We start from the raw sequence: 16,327 nt of genomic DNA, 5'->3' as shown, positions 1-16,327 counted from the left end.
GATTGCGCGGTGTGAGGGGTTTTATATTTCCGGTGACTGCGCGGTGTGAGGGGTTTATATTTCCGGTGATTGCGCGGTGTGAGGGGTTTTATATTTCCGGTGATTGCGCGGTGTGAGGGGTTTTATATTTCCGCCCATTGCGCGGTGTGAGGGGTTTTATATTTCCAGTGATTGCGCGGTGTGGGGGGGGGTCGATCTTTCCGGTGATTGCGCGGTGTGCGGGGCTTTATATTTCCGGTGATCGCGCGGTGTGAGGGGTTTTATATTTCCGGTGATTGCGCGGTGTGAGGGGTTTTATATTTCCGGTGATTGCGCGGTGTGGGGGGTTTATATTTCCAGTGATTGTGCGGTGTGGGGGGGGGGGTCGATCTTTCCGGTGATTGCGCGGTGTGCGGGGCTTTATATTTCCGGTGATCGCGCGGTGTGAGGGGTTTTATATTTCCGGTGATTGCGCGGTGTGAGGGGTTTATATTTCCGGTGATTGCGTGCTGTGAGGGGTTTTATATTTCCAGTGATTGAGCGGTGTGGGGGGTTTATATTTCTGGTGATTGCGCGGTGTGAGGGGTTTATATTTCCGGTGATTGTGCGGTGTGAGGGGTTTATATTTCCGGTGATTGCGCGGTGTGAGGGGTTTTATATTTCCGGTGATTGCGCGGTGTGAGGGGGGTTTATATTTCCGGTGATTGCGCGGTGTGAGGGGTTTTATATTTCCGGTGATTGCGCGGTGTGAGGGGTTTTATATTTCCGGTGATTGCGCGGTGTGAGGGGTTTTATATTTCCGGTGATTGCGCAGTGTGAGGGGTTTTATATTTCCGGTGATTGCGCGGGGTGATGGTTTTATATTTCCAGTGATTTCGCAGTGTGGGGGGTTTTATATTTCCGGTGATTGCGCGGTGTGAGGGGCTTTATATTTCCGGTGATTGCGCGGTGTGAGGGGCTTTATATTTCCGGTGATTGCGCGGTGTGAGGGGTTTTATATTTCCGGTGATTGCGCGGTGTGAGGGGGTTTATATTTCCGGTGATTGCGCGGTGTGAGGGGTTTTATATTTCCGGTGATTGCGCGGTGTGAGGGGTTTTATATTTCCGGTGATTGCGCGGTGTGAGGGGTTTTATATTTCCGGTGATTGCGCAGTGTGAGGGGTTTTATATTTCCGGTGATTGCGCGGGGTGATGGTTTTATATTTCCAGTGATTGCGCAGTGTGGGAGGTTTTATATTTCCGGTGATTGCGCGGTGTGAGGGGCTTTATATTTCCGGTGATTGCGCGGTGTGAGGGGCTTTATATTTCCGGTGATTGCGCGGTGTGAGGGGTTTTATATTTCCGGTGATTGCGCGGTGTGGGGGGTTTATATTTCCAGTGATTGCGCGGTGTGAGGGGTTTTATATTTCCGGTGATTGCGCGGTGTGAGGGGTTTATATTTCCGGTGATTGCGCGGTGTGAGGGGTTTTATATTTCCGGTGATTGCGCGGTGTGAGGGGTTTTATATTCCCGGTGATTGCGCGGTGTGGGGGGTTTATATTTCTGGTGATTGCGCGGTGTGAGGGGTTTTATATTTCCGGTGATTGCGCGGTGTGGGGGGTTTTATATTTCCGGTGATTGCGCGGTGTGAGGGGCTTTATATTTCCGGTGATTGCGCGGTGTGAGGGGCTTTATATTTCCGGTGATTGCGCGGTGTGGGGTTTTATATTTCCGGTGATTGCGCGGTGTGGGGGGGGTTTTATATTTCCAGTGATTGCGCGGTGTGGGGGGGGGGGTCGATCTTTCCGGTGATTGCGCGGTGTGCGGGGCTTTATATTTCCGGTGATTGCGCGGTGTGAGGGGTTTTATATTTCCGGTGATTGCGCGGTGTGAGGGGTTTTATATTTCCGGTGATTGCGCGGTGTGAGGGGTTTTATATTTCCGATGATTGCGCGGTGTGAGGGGTTTTATATTTCCCGTGATTGCGCGGTGTGAGGGGTTTTATATTTCCGGTGATTGCGCGGTGTGAGGGGGTTTATATTTCCCGTGATTGCGCGGTGTGAGGGGGTTTATATTTCCGGTGATTGCGCGGTGTGAGGGGTTTTATATTTCCGGTGATTGCGCGGTGTGAGGGGTTTTATATTTCCGGTGATTGCGCGGTGTGAGGGGTTTTATATTTCCGGTGACTGCGCGGTGTGAGGGGTTTATATTTCCGGTGATTGCGCGGTGTGAGGGGTTTTATATTTCCGGTGATTGCGCGGTGTGAGGGGTTTTATATTTCCGCCCATTGCGCGGTGTGAGGGGTTTTATATTTCCAGTGATTGCGCGGTGTGGGGGGGGGGGGTCGATCTTTCCGGTGATTGCGCGGTGTGCGGGGCTTTATATTTCCGGTGATCGCGCGGTGTGAGGGGTTTTATATTTCCGGTGATTGCGCGGTGTGAGGGGTTTTATATTTCCGGTGATTGCGCGGTGTGGGGGGTTTATATTTCCAGTGATTGCGCGGTGTGGGGGGGGGGTCGATCTTTCCGGTGATTGCGCGGTGTGCGGGGCTTTATATTTCCGGTGATCGCGCGGTGTGAGGGGTTTTATATTTCCGGTGATTGCGCGGTGTGAGGGGTTTATATTTCCGGTGATTGCGTGCTGTGAGGGGTTTTATATTTCCAGTGATTGAGCGGTGTGGGGGGTTTATATTTCCGGTGATCGCGCGGTGTGAGGGGGTTTTATATTTCCGGTGATTGCGCGGTGTGAGGGGTTTTATATTTCCAGTGATTGCGCGGTGTGGGGTGTTTTATATTTCCGGTGATTGCGCGGTGTGGGGGGGGGGGGTTATATTTCCGGTGATTGCGCGGTGTGAGGGGTTTATATTTCCGGTGATTGCGCGGTGTGAGAGGTTTTATATTTCCGGTGATTGCGCGGTGTGAGGAGGTTTATATTTCCGGTGATTGCGCGGTGTGGGGGGTTTATATTTCCTGTGATTGCGCGGTGTGAGGGGTTTTATATTTCCGGTGATTGCGCGGTGTGGGGGGTTTATATTTCCTGTGATTGCGCGGTGTGAGGGGTTTTATATTTCCGGTGATTGCGCGGTGTGAGGGGTTTATATTTCCAGTGATTGCGCGGTGTGAGGGGTTTTATATTTCCGGTGATTGCGCGGTGTGAGGGGGTTTATATTTCCGGTGATTGCGCGGTGTGAGGGGTTTATATTTCCGGTGATTGCGCGGTGTGAGGGGTTTATATTTTCGGTGATTGTGCGGTGTGAGGAGGTTTATATTTCCGGTGATTGTGCGGTGTGAGGGGTATATATCTCCGGTGATTGCGCGGTGTGAGGGGTTTTATATTTCCGGTGATTGCGCGGTGTGAGGGGGTTTATATTTCCGGTGATTGCGCGGTGTGAGGGGTTTTATATTTCCGGTGATTGCGCGGTGTGAGGGGTTTATATTTCCGGTGATTGCGCGGTGTGAGGGGTTTTATATTTCCGGTGATTGCGCGGTGTGAGGGGTTTTATATTTCCAGTGATTGCGCGGTGTGAGGGGTTTTATATTTCCGGTGATTGCGCGGTGTGAGGGGTTTATATTTCCGGTGATTGCGCGGTGTGAGGGGTTTATATTTCCGGTCATTGCGCGGTGTGAGGGGTATATATTTCCGGTGATTGCGCGGTGTGAGGAGGTTTATATTTCCGGCGATTGCGCGGTGTGAGGGGTTTTATATTTCCGGTGATTGCGCGGTGTGAGGGGGTTTATATTTCCGGTGATTGCGCGGTGTGAGGGGTTTTATATTTCCGGTGATTGCGCGGTGTGAGGGGTTTATATTTCCGGTGATTGCGCGGTGTGAGGGGTTTTATATTTCCGGTGATTGCGCGGTGTGAGGGGTTTTATATTTCCAGTGATTGCGCGGTGTGAGGGGTTTTATATTTCCGGTGATTGCGCGGTGTGAGGGGTTTATATTTCCGGTGATTGCGCGGTGTGAGGGGTTTATATTTCCGGTCATTGCGCGGTGTGAGGGGTATATATTTCCGGTGATTGCGCGGTGTGAGGAGGTTTATATTTCCGGCGATTGTGCGGTGTGAGGGGTATATATCTCCGGTGATTGCGCGGTGTGAGGGGTTTTATATTTCCGGTGATTGCGCGGTGTGAGGGGGTTTATATTTCCGGTGATTGCGCGGTGTGAGGGGGTTTATATTTCCGGTGATTGCGCGGTGTGGGGGGTTTTATATTTCCGGTGATTGCGCGGTGTGAGGGGTTTTATATTTCCGGTGATTGCGCGGTGTGAGGGGTTTATATTTCCGGTGATTGCGCGGTGTGAGGGGTTTTATATTTGCGGTGATTGCGCGGTGTGGGGGGTTTTATATTTGCGGTGATTGCGCGTGTGAGGGGTTTTATATTTCCGGTGATTGCGCGGTGTGAGGGGTTTTATATTTCCTGTGATTGCGCGGTGTGGGGGGGTTTATATTTCCGGTTATTGCGCGGTGTGAGGGGGTTTTATATTTCCGGTGATTGCGCGGTGTGAGGGGTTTTATATTTCCGGTGATTGCGCGGTGTGAGGGGGTTTTATATTTCCGGTTATTGCGCGGTGTGAGGGGGTTTTATATTTCCGGTGATTGCGCGGTGTGAGGGGGTTTATATTTCCGGTGATTGCGCGGTGTGAGGGGGTTTATATTTCCGGTGATTGCGCGGTGTGGGGGGGTTTTATATTTCCGGTGATTGCGCGGTGTGAGGGGGTTTTATATTTCCGGTGATTGCGCGGTGTGGGGGGTTTATATTTCCGGTGATTGCGCGGTGTGGGGGGGTTTTATATTTCCGGTGATTGCGCGGTGTGGGGGGGTTTTATATTTCCGGTGATTGCGCGGTGTGGGGGTTATATTTCCGGTGATTGCACGGTGTGAGGGGTTTTATATTTCCGGTGATTGCGCGGTGTGAGGGGTTTTATATTTCCGGTGATTGCGCGGTGTGGGGGGTTTATATTTCCGGTGATTGCGCGGTGTGGGGGGGTTTTATATTTCCGGTGATTGCGCGGTGTGGGGGGGTTTTATATTTCCGGTGATTGCGCGGTGTGGGGGTTATATTTCCGGTGATTGCGCGGTGTGGAGGGGTTTATATTTCCGGTGATTGCGCGGTGTGAGGGGTTTATATTTCCGGTGATTGCGCGGTGTGAGGGGTTTATATTTCCGGTGATTGCGCGGTGTGGGGGGTTTTATATTTCCGATGATTGCGCGGTGTGAGGGGTTTATATTTCCGGTGATTGCGCGGTGTGAGGGGTTTTATATTTCCGGTGATTGCGCGGTGTGAGGGGTTTATATTTCCGGTGATTGCGCGGTGTGGGGGGGTTTATATTTCCGGTGATTGCGCAGTGTGAGGGGTTTTATATTTCCGGTGATTGCGCGGTGTGAGGGGTTTTATATTTCCGGTGATTGCGCGGTGTGAGGGGTTTTATATTTCCGGTGATTGCGCGGTGTGAGGGGTTTTATATTTCCGGTGATTGCGCGGTGTGAGGGGTTTATATTTCCGGTGATTGCGCGGTGTGAGGGGTTTTATATTTCCGGTGATTGCGCGGTGTGAGGGGTTTATATTTCCGGTGATTGCGCGGTGTGAGGGGTTTATATTTCCGGTGATTGCGCGGTGTGGGGGGGGGTTTATATTTCCGGTGATTGCGCGGTGTGTGGGGGGTTTTTATATTTCCGGTGATTGCGCGGTGTGAGGGGTTTTATATTTCCGGTGATTGCGCGGTGTGAGGGGTTTTATATTTCCGGTGATTGCGCGGTGTGAGGGGTTTATATTTCCGGTGATTGCGCGGTGTGAGAGGTTTTATATTTCCGGTGATTGCGCGGTGTGAGGGGTTTTATATCTCCGGTGATTGCGCGGTGTGAGGGGTTTTATATTTCCGGTGATTGCGCGGTGTGAGGGGCTTTATATTTCCGGTGATTGCGCGGTGTGAGGGGTTTATATTTCCGGTGATTGCGCGGTGTGGGGGGGGGTTTATATTTCCGGTGATTGCGCGGTGTGTGGGGGGTTTTTATATTTCCGGTGATTGCGCGGTGTGAGGGGTTATATTTCCGGTGATTGCGCGGTGTGAGGGGTTTTATATTTCCGGTGATTGCGCGGTGTGAGGGGTTTTATATTTCCGGTGATTGCGCGGTGTGAGGGGTTTTATATTTCCGGTGATTGCGCGGTGTGAGGGGTTTATATTTCCGGTGATTGCGCGGTGTGAGGGGTTTTATATTTCCGGTGATTGCGCGGTGTGAGGGGTTTATATTTCCGGTGATTGCGCGGTGTGAGGGGTTTATATTTCCGGTGATTGCGCGGTGTGGGGGGGGGTTTATATTTCCGGTGATTGCGCGGTGTGTGGGGGGTTTTTATATTTCCGGTGATTGCGCGGTGTGAGGGGTTTTATATTTCCGGTGATTGCGCGGTGTGAGGGGTTTTATATTTCCGGTGATTGCGCGGTGTGAGGGGTTTATATTTCCGGTGATTGCGCGGTGTGAGAGGTTTTATATTTCCGGTGATTGCGCGGTGTGAGGGGTTTTATATCTCCGGTGATTGCGCGGTGTGAGGGGTTTTATATTTCCGGTGATTGCGCGGTGTGAGGGGCTTTATATTTCCGGTGATTGCGCGGTGTGAGGGGTTTATATTTCCGGTGATTGCGCGGTGTGGGGGGGGGTTTATATTTCCGGTGATTGCGCGGTGTGTGGGGGGTTTTTATATTTCCGGTGATTGCGCGGTGTGAGGGGTTATATTTCCGGTGATTGCGCGGTGTGAGGGGTTTATATTTCTGGTGATTGCGTGGTGTGAGGGGTTTTATATTTCCGGTGATTGCGCGGTGTGAGGGGTTTTATATTTCCGGTGATTGCGCGGTGTGAGGGGCTTTATATTTCCGGTGATTGCGCGGTGTGGGGTTTTATATTTCCGGTGATTGCGCGGTGTGAGGGGGGTTTATATTTCCGGTGATTGCGCGGTGTGAGGGGTTTTATATTTCCGGTGATTGCGCGGTGTGAGGGGTTTTATATTTCCGGTGATTGCGCGGTGTGAGGGGTTTATATTTCCGGTGATTGCGCGGTGTGAGGGGTTTATATTTCCGGTGATTGCGCGGTGTGAGGGGTTTATATTTCCGGTGATTGCCCGGTGTGAGGGTTTTATATTTCCGGTGATTGCGCGGTGTGTGGGGGTTTATATTCCCGGTGATTGCGCGGTGTGAGGGGTTTATATTTCCGGTGATTGCGCAGTGTGAGGGGGGGTTTATATTTCCGGTGATTGCCCGGTGTGAGGGTTTTATATTTCCGGTGATTGCGCGGTGTGAGGGGGTTTATATTTCCGGTGATTGCGTGGTGTGGGGGGTTTTATATTTCCGGTGATTGCGTGGTGTGGGGGGGTTTATATTTCCGGTGATTGCGCGGTGTGGGGGGTTTTATATTTCCGGTGATTGCCCGGTGTGAGGGTTTTATATTTCCGGTGATTGCGCGGTGTGAGGGGGTTTATATTTCCGGTGATTGCCCGGTGTGAGAGGTTTTATATTTCCGGTGATTGCGCGGTGTGGGGGGTTTTATATTTCTGGTGATTGCGCGGTGTGAGGGGTTTTATATTTCCGGTGATTGCGCGGTGTGAGGGGTTTATATTTCTGTGATTGCTCGGTGTGGGGGGTTTTATATTTCCGGTGATTGCGCGTGTGAGGGGTTTTGTGAGTGAAAAAAAAAAACAACTAAAAAACATATTACAATGTATTACTATGGTAACCGGTCGGCATCGCGCAGTTTCTTCGGAGGACAGAGGAAGCGGCTATTTCTAACTGATCAGATGCCGCGGTCGCTATTAATCACGGCATCTGAGGGGTTAAACGTCCGGGATTGCGCTGTCTCTGATCTTGGCGGTCTTGGCGGCGGTCAGAAGTCGTGTACGGCGCAGGCTCCGCTCCTTCTAGTGTGACGCCGTATGTCCAACATAATACTATAGATCTGATGTCACCAAGGGGTTAAACCTCCTGTATTTCATATTTACAGCACTAATAATAAATAATAATAATCACCAGCACTGTGCCAGACAAAAACGCACCAAAACCGCAAAGAAACGACCTCATGTAACCTTACCTTACTACTGCATCATGGGAAATCTCCTGACTGATAACAGAGAGAACACTAAGAAAACAGCGGTGACCGGAAGTCATGTACACCCTACAAGTGCTGCTTTACCTCATACGCGACAACAGCTGAAGGACCTGTGATGACGTCACCACCATGTGACCGGGGAGGGACGCCCCTCATGTCACGTGATCATCCCCTTTCCACAGCGCATGAGTACCACTCCCTCAGAGATCTGCGCCTGATGTCACGTGATCATCATCACAGGTCATCCGTCCATCGCTTATTAGTCACATTTTAACAGCTCCTCCCCCTGATACCGCGGTCACGTGCTTTTAATATCAAAGGTCCTTCATACACCACGCCCCCTCTCCTCTGATAAGCTCCGCCCCTCCTCCTTGGTCACGTGGTAGTAACGTCATCTCAGGTCCTTTCGCTATTTCGGTGTATTAGAAAGAGAGCAGCGCTGGTCGGGTGTTCTCTCTGTTATCTGTAACCCCTGTAGCTCCTCCCCCTGATACCGCGGTCACGTGCTTTTAATATCAAATGTCCTTTATCCACCACGCCTCCTCTCTCCTCTGATAAGCTCCGCCCCTCCTCCTTGGTCACGTGGTAGTGACGTCTTCTCAGGTCCTTCAGCTATTTCCGTGTATGAGGTAGGGAGCAGCGCTGGTCGGGTGTTCTCTCTGTTATCAGTCCCCTCTGTATGAGTGTGTATACAGAGAGCTGTCAATCATTGAATGACCCCGCCCACTGGACTCCTAGCCGGGATTTAACCCCTCCAGTGCCGGCCTCTTTGGGGTAAGTGGTTATTTCTGGTCTTTGTAGTGGTCGGATGTTTTGTGGGACGAGTCGTGTTTTGTAATGACATAATATTCGGGACATACAACTTATTCACTGACTTTTATACATTTCTTGTTAATGTCGTTCACCGTGCGGTTTAAGGCAATGTTCACACGTAGCGAATACGACCCACAACACGCAAGGAAATCACCCCGAATATTCACCCCAAATGGTGGACGTATAATCCTCCCGAATATCTACTCCAGAAATACAACAAGGCCGATCCTCACCTCTCCCAGCGTTACCATAGCAACACGTCCCTGCTCTTCCGGCCGTGTCCAGGGGACCCCTATAATGACGTGACCTCTCCGGCCTGTGATTGGCTGCAGGGGTCACATGACGCCTTCTTTCTATACATGTGTAACCTGCAGCGTTGCTGTGAACACGCGGTGGAGCCGCAGAGGATTCTGGGAACAATGGCGTTTGTTGCGGAACTTGACTTTCTCATTGAACTTAATGGGGAAATTCTGCAACAAATGCGCAGCGAATCCGCGTTATAAATCCGATATCCTGCGTGTTTATAATCCGCACCGCAGGTTAACCCCTTAACCACCAGGCCAGGTTCTGTTTCCGTTTTTCCCTCTCCGTCTTCTCGGATCTATAACTTCTGTGTTTTCTGTCGGTGCCGCGGTGCGAGGATTAGATTCTGCGGGACGAGTTGTAGATTTTCAGGGCGTCGTATAAAGTATCACATAATGTCACTGCAACTGCAAAACTTCTATGTGAGGGAAATGGGGAAAATCTGAGATTCCTCCAAAGTTTTTCGGTCTTATTTTTACGGCGATCACTGTGTTGTAAAAACGTCCACGTAACATTATTCCCCAGGACCGTGCGGTTACCGTGATAACAAATTTCTAGAGTTTTTCATGATGTGCGACATTTACAAAATAACATTTTGGTTTCATTTTCTTTTTTTTTTTCTGTTGCCAGATTCTCATAGTTGCCAACAGTCCTGGATTTACAGAGACAGTCCCGGCAAATTACTGTACTGGACGTGTCCCGGCCATATACAATTGTATCTGCATCCTCAGGACACTGATACAGTTAAATACTATGGTGGAGCAGGAAACTATCCGCTCCCTGCTCTGCCATTCACTCCTTCTGGGGTGGAATCCCCGGCCAGAGCGTCGGCATCACGCTGGCTGGGCATTCTACTCTTATAGGGAGGGCTGTGTGTGTCACCATCTACAGGGGGCTGTGTGTGTCACTATCTACAGGGGGCAGTGTGTCACTATCTACAGGGGGCAGTGTGTCACTATCTACAGGGGGCAGTGTGTGTCACTATCTACAGGAGGGCTGTGTGTGTCACTATCTACAGGGGGGCTGTGTGTGTCACTATCTACAGGGGGCAGTGTGTGTCACTATCTACAGGGGGCAGTGTGTGTCACTATCTACAGGGGGCAGTGTGTGTCACTATCTACAGGGGGCAGTGTGTGTCACTATCTACAGGGGGCAGTGTGTGGCACTATCTACAGGAGGGCTGTGTGTGGCGCTACGTACAGTGGAGTATGTATGGCACTATCTACAGGGGGTTGTGTGTGTGGCGCTCTGCAGGGGGGGTGTGGCGCTCTCTAAAGGGGGTGGTGTGGCGTTATCTACAGGGAGTAGTGTTTGTGCCACAATCTACAGGGGGAGTGTGTGGCACTATCTACAGGGGGAGTGTGTGGTAATATCTACAGGGAGCAGTGTGTGGCACTATCTACAGGGGGAGTGTGTGGCACTATCTACAGGGGGAGTGTGTGGCACTATCTACAGGGGGCTGTTTTACATAGTTACATAGTTTGTACGGTTGAAAAAAGACACATGTCCATCAAGTTCAACCAAGGGATGGGAAAAGGGAAGGAAAAATTTCTACACATAGGAGCTAATATTTTTTTGTTCTAGGAAATTATCTAACCCTTTTTTAAAGCCATCTACTGTCCCTGCTGTGACAGCTCCTGCGGTAGGCTATTCCATAGATTCACAGTTCTCACAGTAAAGAAGCCTTGTCGCCTCTGCAGGTTGAACCTTTTTTTCTCCAGACGGAGGGAGTGCCCCCTTGTTTTTTGAGGGGGTTTTACATGGAACAGGATTTCACCATATTTTTTGTATGCGCCATTCATATATTTATATAAGTTAATCATGTCCCCCCTTAGTCGTCGTTTTTCAAGGCTAAATAGGTTTAATTCTTTTAATCTTTCCTCATAACTTAGATTCTCCATGCCCCTAATTAGCTTCGTTGCTCTTCTTTGTATTTTTTCCAACTCCAGGGCATCCTTTCTATGAACTGGAGCCCAGAACTGAACTGCATATTCTAGATGAGGCCTCACTAATGCTTTGTAAAGTGGCATTATTACATCCCTGTCCCGCGAGTCCATGCCTCTTTTAATACACGACAATATCCTGCTGGCCTTTGAAGCAGCTGATTGACACTGCATGCTGTTATTGAGTTTATGATCTACAAGTACACCCAGATCCTTCTCAACAAGTGACTCCCCAGTGTAGCTCCCCCTAGGACATATGATGCATGCAGGTTGTTGGTACCAAGATGCATAACTTTACATTTATCTACATTAAACTTCATCTGCCAAGTGGACGCCCAAACACTTAGTTTGTTTAAATCCGCCTGTAATTCATGAACATCTTCCATAGTCTGAACTATATTACATAGCTTGGTGTCATCTGCAAAAATAGAAATAGTGCTATTAATCCCTTCCTCTATATCATTAATAAATAAGTTGAATAATAGTGGTCCCAGCACTGAACCCTGGGGTACACCACTTATAACCGGTGACCATTCAGAGAAGGAATCATTGACCACAACCCTCTGGATACGGTCCTTGAGCCAATTCTCAATCCAATTACAAACTATATTTTCTAAACCTATAGTCCTTAATTTACCCATTAGACGTCTATGAGGGACCGAGTCAAATGCCTTTGCAAAGTCCAAAAACACTAAATCCACAGCGGCCCCTCTGTCTAGACTTCTGCTCACCTCTTCATAAAAACAGATTAGGTTAGTTTGACAACTTCTGTCCTTAGTAAAACCGTGCTGGCTGTCACTTATAATGCTATTTATTGTCACATAATCCTGTATATAGTCCCTCAATAGCCCCTCAAACATTTTCCCCACGATGGATGTTAAGCTTACTGGTCTATAATTACCCGGCGAAGACCTAGAGCCCTTATTGAAAATCGGCACCACATTTGCGCTGCGCCAGTCCCTTGGCACTATACCACTCATGAGAGACTCTATGAATATTATGACGAGGAGGACAGAAATAACTGAACTAAGGCCTCATGCACACGACCGTGTTTTTGCGGCCGCAATTCCCCCGAAAATCCACGGGAGAATTGCGGCCCCATTCTTTTCTATGGGGCCGTGCACACGACCGTAGTTTTTGCGGTCCGTGCACGGCCCGGGAGCCCGGACCGCAGAAAGAACGGGCATGTCTTATTACGGCCCGGTTCTGCGGTCCGGGCTCATTGAAAACAATGGCCGCGGCCATGTGCATGTGCGGGCGGCCTGCGGCTGACAGTCCGCTGACAGTCCGCAGCCGGCCGACCCGAAAATCACGGCCGTGCACACGGCTACGGTCGTGTGCATGAGGCCTAAGCTCTTTAAGAATTCTAGGGTGTAACCCATCTGGTCCCGGAGCCATGTGCACATTTATTTTATTTAATTTAGCTTGGACCATCTCTACATTCATCCAATTCAGTATATCAACTGATATATTAACAGCACTGGCACCGGCTACATCAGCTGCTCTTTCTTCTGTTGTATATACAGAGCTAAAGAACCCATTTAGTAACTCTGCCTTCTCTTGATCCCCTGTGATCAACTCCCCATTACCATTATCTAGGGGTCCTACATGTTCAGACCTTGGCTTTTTTGCATTTATATGCTTGAAGAATTTTTTGGGATTTGTTTTACTATCCTTGGCCACCTGCCTTTCATTTTGTATTTTTCTGTACCCTCAGATTTGTATTTTTTAAATGCCCTTTTTTTTGTCATGTATTGCCCCTTTCACAGAAGGTGTAAGCCATGTGGGGTTTAATTTGAGTCGTTTATACTTGTTACCTGTAGGAATACATTTTGCACTATAATTACCCAAAGTAGATTTGAAAATCTCCCATTTATCATTTGTTCCATTATTTGACATTAGTTCTTCCCAGTCTATATCTTGAATTTCAGTCCTCATCCTGGGGAAATTGGCTTTCCTAAAATTAAATGTTTTTGCCCTCCCAGCCTGCGTTTGTTTTTTACAGTATAGGTAAAATATAACTATATTGTGATCACTGTTACCGAGGTTTTCACGAACATTGACATTCCCAACAAGCTCTGCATTATTAGAAATGACCAGATCCAACAGAGCTTCACCTCTAGTCGGGTCTTCCACAAACTGGCCCATAAAATTTTCCTGCAACAGGTTGAGGAAATGTCTCCCCTTTGCAGTTGAAGCCGAACCATGACACCAATTAATATCCCGGTAATTAAAATCTCCCATTATCACTACAGTGCCCGCCTGTGCAGCCCGCTCCATCTGTTTATATAGCTGACCTTCCATCTCCTCAGTTATATTGGGGGTCTATAGATTACACCAAAAGTAATTTTTTCAGTGTTTACCTCCCTTTCTAGTTCCACCCACAAGGTTTCAACCTCCTCACAGTATTCACCCACTATTGTCTCTTTCAGACTCGCCTTCATATCGCTTCTCACATACAGACATACACCACCACCTTTCCTATTTGTCCTGTCTTTCCGAAAAAGTGTAAAACCCTGTAGATTTACAGCCCAGTCATGTGAAGAGTCCAGCCATGTTTCAGCAACACCAACTATATCTATATTTTCTTCCAGTATTAAGGCCTCCAGCTCCCCCATTTTGCTTGCTAGACTTCTGGCATTTGTGAACATACACTTTAACTTGCCTTTAAATGTTTCACTTTCACTATCAGAAATGTGATTATTTGACATTTAGGCCTTTTTTATTTTCACTGCTGTTTTGTAACGAAAGGATCTCCTTATCTTGTTGTCTAGTCCTCTCCTCACCGTCTGTTTCTCCCCCCACCAATATAGTCTGACCCCTCTCTAACCTAACTACCCCTTTATTTTCTACATTGGCCTCCCTCCTCAGTCCTAGTTTAAAGAGGCTCTGTCACCAGATTTTGCAACCCCTATCTGCTATTGCAGCAGATCGGCGCTGCAATGTAGATTACAGTAACGTTTTTATTTTTAAAAAACGAGCATTTTTGGCCAAGTTATGACCATTTTCGTATTTATGCAAATGAGGCTTGCAAAAGTACAAGTGGGTGTGTTTACAGTAAAAGTCCAAGTGGGCGTGTATTAGGTGCGTACATCGGGGCGTTTTTACTTCTTTTACTAGCTGGGCGTTCTGATGAGAAGTATCATCCACTTCTCTTCACAACGCCCAGCTTCTGGCAGTGCAGACACAGCCGTGTTCTCCAGAGATCACGCTGTGTCGTCACTCACAGGTCCTGCATCGTGTCGGACGAGCGAGGACACATCGGCACCAGAGGATACAGATGATTCTGCAGCAGCATCGGCGTTTGCAGGTAAGTCGATGTAGCTACTTACCTGCAAACGCTGATGCAGAATCAACTGTAGCCTCTGGTGCCGACACGATGCAGGACCTGTGAGTGACGTCACAGATCTGCACTGCCAGAAGCTGGGCGTTGTGAAGAGAAGTGGATGATACTTCTCATCAGAACGCCCAGCTAGTAAAATTAGTAAACACGCCCCGATGTACACACATAATACACGCCCAGTTGTACTTTTACTTTTCAACACGCCCAGTTGTACTTTTGCAAGCCTCATTTGCATAAATACGAAAATGGTCATAACTTGGCCAAAAATTCTCGTTTTTAAAAAATAAAAACGTTACTGTAATCTACATTGCAGCGCCGATCTGCTGCAATAGCAGATAGGGGCTGCAAAATCTGGTGACAGAGCCTCTTTAAATACTCTGCCACCCCAGCTAGAATTCTCTCCCCCAGAACAACGGACCCCCTTCCATTTAGGTGCAAATCATCTTCAGAATACAGTTAGTACCCCAATGAAAAGTCAGCCCAGTGCTTTAGGAACCCAAAGCCTTCTCCTCTACACCAAGACTTAAGCCATGCATTTAACTCCCTGAGCTCCCGCTGTCTTTCCTGTGATGCGCATGGCACAGGCAGTATTCCTGAGAATACTACTTTGGAGGTCCTTCCCTTCAGCTTGTAGCCTAGTTCTTTAAAATTATTCTTAAGGCTCCTCCATCTACCATTTATTCTGTCGTTGGTACCGACATGGACCACAACAGCTGGATCATCACCAGCCCCTCCCAGCAATTTGTCCACCCGTTCCACCACATGCCGAACCCTGGCACCAGGGAGACAACAAACCATTCGGTTGAGACGGTCTTGGCGACAAATTATTCTATCCGTCTTCCTGATTTATAGAATCCCCTACAACTATCATTTGTCTTGCCTTACCTGCATTACCATCCCGCCGACTACTAGCTGGGCTGTTCTCCCGGCTGTTAGGGAGATCAGTATCCACTAGGGCTGCCATTTCTGAGACTGACACCCTCGCATCATCACCCAACTTGGCAATTTTGCTTGGAATGTCAGAAACCGGATTGGCCTTCCTTTTCTTTGACCCCTTTCTACTGCCCCTAACTACATTAACCCAGTTACTTACCTGATCCTGCTCACCCATGTCTTCACCCTCCAGTTCTAACCCACTAACTGCATGCTCCGTGAGCAGCAAGCTCAGCTCAAGATTGTCTATCGCCCTCAGTGTTGCATTCTGCTCCTCCAGATCTCTAATGCGAGCTTCCCCGTAACCAACATGCTCACATCTGCCACAGAGGTATTCACCCTGGAACTCCGGCTCCAGTCGTGTATACATATGACAAACTGTGCACTGAAGAAAAGCTCCACTCTTGCTATCCATTATCCAAATTACAACAAAACAGTGAAAAATTGTCAAAGTAAAAGAAAAGAAGAGTACTTACTGGGGCTTCAACTCCTCTTTTCGAACTCCTCTTTTCGAACTCCACTTAGATCACAAGCCACATAAACCACCAAGCTCAGAAAGAGCAAGCTCAAAATGAGGTCTGCTGACTAATTTATACCACATGTGTCCAGTTAACCCCTTCCCCCTAGTCAGCTGGTCATCTGGAACGAATCTGCAAGGGATAAAAAAAACGGTTTTAAATTGTGTGAGTTTTTGCTATCTTCTATTTGATGGCTCTATCTAAAGGATGTGTGTGTGGCATTATCTACAGTGCGGTGTGTGTCGCTATCTGCAGGGCAATGTGTGTCGCTATCTACAGGGGTGTTTGCGTGGCACAGGTGGTTGTGTGTGCGGCACTATCTACGGGGGTTTTGTGTGGCGCTAACTACAGGGGTGTGTGTGGCACTCTGCAGGGGTGTGTGGTATTATCTATAGGAATTTGTGGCACTATCTACAGGGGATTTTGT

At 48.7% G+C, this 16,327-nt stretch overlaps 2 protein-coding genes and 1 long non-coding RNA gene across 3 annotated transcripts in view; 2 read left to right on the top strand and 1 right to left on the bottom strand.

Moving 5' to 3' along the window:
* The window catches only part of LOC142664260 (uncharacterized), a 55,496-nt gene extending 47,361 nt beyond the window's left edge, over nt 1-8,135 (bottom strand). The window contains exon 1 of the long non-coding RNA XR_012851245.1: nt 8,030-8,135. This is a non-coding gene — a long non-coding RNA (uncharacterized LOC142664260). The remainder of the gene's footprint in view (nt 1-8,029) is intronic.
* LOC142663916 (uncharacterized) overlaps nt 1-16,327 on the top strand; it is a 201,765-nt gene that overhangs the window by 150,467 nt on the left and 34,971 nt on the right. The gene's annotated exons all lie outside the window — the stretch shown is intronic.
* The window catches only part of LOC142665157 (oocyte zinc finger protein XlCOF7.1-like), a 38,679-nt gene continuing 30,878 nt past the window's right edge, over nt 8,527-16,327 (top strand). Inside the window, exon 1 of the mRNA XM_075844728.1 lies at nt 8,527-8,821. The gene's annotated coding sequence lies outside the window, so the exon portion shown is untranslated. The remainder of the gene's footprint in view (nt 8,822-16,327) is intronic.

Source organism: Rhinoderma darwinii, chromosome 1 (assembly GCF_050947455.1).
Source record: "Rhinoderma darwinii isolate aRhiDar2 chromosome 1, aRhiDar2.hap1, whole genome shotgun sequence".
NCBI classification, from domain to species: domain Eukaryota; kingdom Metazoa; phylum Chordata; class Amphibia; order Anura; family Rhinodermatidae; genus Rhinoderma; species Rhinoderma darwinii.
The sequence above is the reverse complement of the archived record's forward strand: the minus strand, read 5'-3'. Positions and strand labels throughout refer to the sequence as shown.